The following is a 5,849-nucleotide window of genomic DNA, read 5'->3' as shown; positions in this document are numbered from 1 at the left end:
GGACACTTGGATTGCAGCGGACGAGCAGTATGGAGGAATATTACAAAGTTTTTGTGTAGTTTTATGGACCTTTTTGTCTCGGGCGCCGCTTACGCTCGTTATATGGATTATTGCTGCAGGAGGGAACCCCGCGGGTCTCCAGCTGCACTCTGAGGAATAAGAAACTACACCGGACTCTCATCAGCATGAGGGTGAGTCCATAATGAGTGAATTTTGTTTTAGAGTGAACTATTCCTTTAATATTTCTAAACAACAATAATTGTGATTTTCTGTGTCAATAGCTTCTAGCTCGCTTTTATCTCATCATTATGACTTCTTTTTATCTTATCTGCCCCAGTGGGATTCAGGACCAAACCCGGGACCAGTTACAGGACCAGTGCACCACTGAGCTGGATCACGTTGAGTGTAGTCAGTGAGGTCAGTGGTCGGCTGCAGAGTGCATACAGATCTTTATTTGTAGTATTTTGGAATCATACAACATAAATAAAAGATTTCATTACAATAATGTTCTCATCAGCACCAGAGCCATACATTAACAGGGTTCAACCAACACCACAACCATGAGTAACCAGGGTTACACCGACCCAGAGTCATAGGTGAGCAGGGCTGGGTCCCTCTCCTGGTTCTGATGGTGGAACATTAGAATCGTCCGACATGATTGTCTCTCTGAGTGCTTCACAAGAAGGACGACGACATCGACACTGAGAACAACTGAAGGAATAAATATTCTTCGTCCCGCTTCCTCCGGCTTTATGTACATTATTAACAGCTCACCTCCGTCTCAGAACCGAACCACCGCCCAGCTGCTGAGGAGAACACAGACGCACCCTGAAGGGTCCGAGACCAGGCGGTCCCTCGTTTCCTGCCTGGTTAGTGTTAAATCTGAAACGATCAAACACCACTGAAGAAGACAGACAGACAGATGGACGACAGCCACTCTGAACGTAAACGTCTTTGTGTTTGTCAGCGAAGAGACGATGGCAGAGACACTCAACTCAGCGTCCTCCTACTCGCTTTGGACCGCGTCACACTGTCCTCATCATATTGTCCTCATCACACTGTCCTCATCACACTGTCCACTGTCCTCGTCACACTGTCCTCATCACACTGTCCAGTCCTCCTCACACTGTCCTCATCACACAGTCCTCCTCACACTGTCCTCATCACACTGTCCAGTCCTCGTCACACTGTCCTCCTCACACTGTCCTCTTCACACTGTCCTCATCACACTGTCCAGTCCTCCTCACACTGTCCTCATCACACTGTCCTCGTCACACTGTCCTCATCACACTGTCCACTGTCCTCCTCACACTGTCCTCTTCACACTGTCCTCATCACACTGTCCTCATCACACTGTCCTTATCAGCAGGCTGAGTCTGCACGAGAATATTCAGACTAGGACTAACAGCAGCACCTCAGTCTGTGACGGCTGAGAGACCCGGGACAAAACACGAGTAAGAGGACCTTGAGTCGAGGATGTTTCGTCAGCTGAGCTAAAACAGACGATGTTTGTTCGTCAGGATTTAAATGCAGGCTGCAGATGATCGACTGACGATCAACAAATCTCTTTATCAGATATCTGACCATTAATCACTTATAATCACAGATAGACTTTTTCCAGAAGCTAACATGGTGAAAGAAACGTCAGTAAAACTCTGGATACATTTTTTTGAGCATCACAACCCCGAGACACGACTCGTTAACTGTCATACTGGAGCCATCAGGTCCAATAACACCTGTAAAGTCCAGAAGAGCCGGGCACTAAACAGGAAGTTAGCCGGGAGGTCGAACTATCGTCTTAATGCGACACTGAGCAGTTTTCATAGGACTGAACAAAGCTCTGCCTCCAACGCTGTGTCCAGGTTTAACGTGGCGTCCTCATGTTCAGCTGACTGACATGACTGGTTTTGTGTGAAAGTTGTGGTGATTGGACAGACGCACAAAGTCGTGCTGAATTCTCGTTGATTTGTTGAATTTGTGTAAATTGTTTAGCTGTAACTTCCTGTAGGACCGAAGCCCAACCCGACCCGACCCACCACACAAACAGAATTCTGTTTATTCACCGTCACACATTTTACTGTAATTAAAATTCTTTCTGTGATTATTTCATGTAGTTACAGTTGAAGTCTGAAGAGCGAGAACACTTCAGAAGGATGTGTCTCTGGTGACGCAGCTCAAACGAGCGACAAACAAGAAACTTGACACAAAAACTAAATGTTGTGGAAACGCTTCTCAGGAGCTACGAGCCGAATCAACCACACGGTAGCGTCGACACAAATATCCTCGCGAAGGGCGGGGCTTCAAATTGAAAATTGGCCATAACTCAATAACCATTGGTCAGATCACATCAAACTTGGTAGATACCTTCAGGCTGAGGTTGGGAAAAACTCTACTAAAGCATTTACAGCTCTGACCGTAGGGGGCGCCACCATTTTTGTTCCTCAGAACCTGGTGGACAGAATTTCATACATTTCACCGATACGCTCGTTGCTGCTGTAACTTCTTGAGCTAAAACAGACTGAACCTGTTTTGTGGTGATATTTTAATGAACCTATCTGTCGTTTACACATTCTCACTGTGAATGAATGAAGGAGTCAACACTGAGTCAAAGACGGCGCCTGTTCAGTCCAATGAGAGCTGCTCGCCCGGCACAAAGACATCTCGACTTCCTGGTCATGCAACCACAGAGGAGGTTCTAATGGACCGAATCAGTACCAACAACAATCACTTCCTGGTAGAAAAGAAACGTCTGTTGATTTGTTGTGTAGATCTGTGACATCATCAAAGTTGTTTATTTGAGGTTCAACACAGGTTCTGTGTTGTTAAACTCCAGCTGTTGTTGTCTTCAGTCTGTGGACCAACAGGTGAATCACACCTGAGCGTAACCAAAGTGTTGTTAACGAGATATTAAATCATCAAACATCAACGAGATCGTTTCACTAACTGAAATAACATCGTGTGAAGACGCAGCTGAGACGAGTGTCAGCTGGCGTGTCATCTGGACTGGACTTCTAGTGATCAGCTTTATGCTAAGCTAATGAAATGCTAACTCTGAGCTGGGGAAGGTCACGACTGTGGATTGGCCAGCTAGTTAGCAGTTAGCCACACATGCTAACACATATTTTAATGTGTTCCTGTTTTGAGTTTAGGGAGCCGTTACGTCACAAATCAGTCGGTGATGCGTCCTGATGAATTGATTCTGAGCTGTGATGTCACACCACCACACGACCAATCAGACGAGACGTTGTTGTGACGTCATGAAAACACTTTTCTTGTCATCTCGTCGGTTACAGCGGACGGACTTTAAATCCTGACGACCACAACCAGTCATCCTTTACGTCTCTGACAACCAGACGACCAACACTGAAGAATCATACATACATTTATTTATAAACCAGGAAGTGCACCTGAAATACTCTTAAAACAAATGTGACATTAACTTCATTCATTTACTTTTATAGAAGTTACATTATTTATTTCTGTTCCCGTTTAAATTTCCAGTTTTATTAATTTATCGATGTGTTTTTGTGTTTCTGCTTCATTCTGCATGTTTTCTTCTCCACAACACGATACACAAATAAATACACAAACTATACATTCATGAATGAATTAACACAATGGGAAATGAATAAATCACATTTTATAAACGAGTGAATGGAACATTTATCTTTAATATTATTTCTGGTGCATTCGATGGCTGTTAGCTGTGAGTTGAGTCGTTCACATCAACAGTGTTGTTGTGTCTGAAGCCTCCTGCTGGTGTCTGTCTGACGTGAGGCGGCTGCATGCTTTGGGAAATGACCGACACAAACACACAAACAGGAAGAGGAAACACAAAGAGACGGGGACGCTGAGTTCCAGTTCCAGGTGAGTTCAGGTAGATCCTGAGAGTCTGTCACGGACGGGACGCTCCACTCCGACATAGAAACAAAAAGCTCATTGAAGCTTCGTCGTTTTGGTTCGTTTAGATTCATCGTTACGACACAAACAAGAAAAACAACAAGGAGACAGTTCAGTGTGTCCGTGCTCGCAGTCAGACAAGGCAGTGCAAAAACATCCTCCTCCTCCTCTTCCTCCTCCTCCTCCTCTTCTTCCTCCTCCTCCTCTTTCTCCTCATCCTCACGTCACTTCTTCTACCTCTTCACTTCAGTCAGTAGTGGACCTCCTCCTCCTCCTCCTCCTCTTCCTCCTCCTCCTCCTCCTCCTCCTCTTCCTCCTCCTCCTCTTCTTCCTCCTCCTCCTCCACCTCTTCCTCCTCCTCCTCCTGTCAGACAGTGTAGAGCATTATCACTGAGTGAAGAAGAGGAGGATGAGGAGGTGTCTGTTGAGGCTAAGCAGAGTTGAGATACTCCAGAGCGACTTCATAACAGAACTTGTACTGTTCCTGTAGAGACACAGAGGTCAGAGGTCAGGTCAGAGGTCAGAGGTCAGGTCAGAGGTCAGAGGTCAGAGGTCAACATACAACCTTAAAGTAGTTATTTATATACAATCAGATGGTCGGTACAAATATTAATATAATAGGAAGAATTAATTTGTAGTTAAACACTAAAAATGAAAACCAGCTGTTTTCATCAAAAGACGACTTTTACAGAATATATAATTATATGATCAGAAAGTGATGATAAAAACTAAACACTCCAAAAATATAAATAATGAGATAACGTTTGTTATTTATATTAAACAGGAATAACAGAAACGACATCATGTTTAATAACGTGTGTGTGTGTGTGTGTGTGTGTGTGTGTGTGTGTGTGTTAGTTACCAGCAGGTCGACCATGTTTGGTTTGTTGTTTCTCAGCGTCTTGACGGCGTGAAAGACGTCGACGCAGCGCTGCTGACGCAACATCTCACACACGATACTGATGCTGCAGAACACACCGCTGCGACCTCCTCCATTACTGAGGAGGAGAGAGGAGAGGAGGAGAGGAGGAGGAGAGGAGAGGAGAGGAGGAGAGGAGAGGAGAGGAGGAGAGGAGGGGAGAGGAGAGGAGTGGAGAGGAGGAGGTTTTGGTTTTCAAAGTCCCTTTATTTTCAGTTGTCAGGAGAAACATATCACTGTCTCATCATTTGAGACTACAACAGAAAAGTTTTAGAAATAGATGATTAACTCCCCGTCCCCGCCCACCGAGCAGAGAACTCCGCCCACAGCCCAGGTCTGACTGAAAGCCAGAGTATTGTCCACCATTTTAAAATATGCATGTTCGACCTGCAGTCTGGCCTTCACCAAACCTTTAAAAACCGGCAGCAGCTCCACACTGCCGACGCCCTGAGCAAGGTTCCTGCGAGTCAGCCAGATGGCTAGCTTAGCAGATGCACTTAGAAAGTTCACCAGGGTGTGCACAGTCTTTCTTTTTGCGCAATACTTGGGTCCAAAGATAAACAAAACAAAACTGAAAACCTCCCCCAGTCCCTCAACCCACCTTTTTAAAAGATGGAACATTTCAGTGAGTCGAGGACACTCAACAAACAGATGCCCAAGTGTTTCTGGTTGTGTGCAGAACCCACAGCCCTCCCTCAGCTCAGGATCAAGGTGTGCTCTGTATCTGTTTGTAGCTATAGCCCCATGTACAATCCTCCACTGGAGGTCTGCTGTCCGCTTTTCAACGGGCAGCTTGTACAGGGACCGCCAACGGCCTTTCGGGGAAAAGTCTGGACCCAAAAACTCGGCCCACTTCGACTCCCTCACTCCTGCCAAGGTGCTCAGGTTAAGAACCTTCACACAGGCCTGATAGAGGTCTTTTGTTCCTGCGTGCTGAAACTTGTCCAGCCGAGGAGTTTCAAAAGACAGCAACTGTCCTCCTCCCTGCTGCCACTCCCCCAGAGCCGGGGTGATGGACACAGATGGAAAG

At 45.8% G+C, this 5,849-nt stretch overlaps 1 long non-coding RNA gene across 1 annotated transcript; it reads right to left on the bottom strand.

Annotated features, from left to right (window-relative positions):
• Positions 1–430: 430 nt before the first annotated feature.
• Positions 431–4,907, bottom strand: LOC141014441 (uncharacterized). The gene is made up of 2 exons (XR_012180494.1): positions 4,763–4,907; positions 431–4,384 (listed from the first exon to the last, which is right to left on the bottom strand). It is a non-coding gene; the product is annotated as an uncharacterized lncRNA (long non-coding RNA).
• Positions 4,908–5,849: the final 942 nt, after the last annotated feature.

Source organism: Pagrus major, chromosome 19 (genome assembly GCF_040436345.1).
Source record: "Pagrus major chromosome 19, Pma_NU_1.0".
Lineage (NCBI taxonomy): Eukaryota > Metazoa > Chordata > Actinopteri > Spariformes > Sparidae > Pagrus > Pagrus major.
The sequence above is the reverse complement of the archived record's forward strand: the minus strand, read 5'-3'. Positions and strand labels throughout refer to the sequence as shown.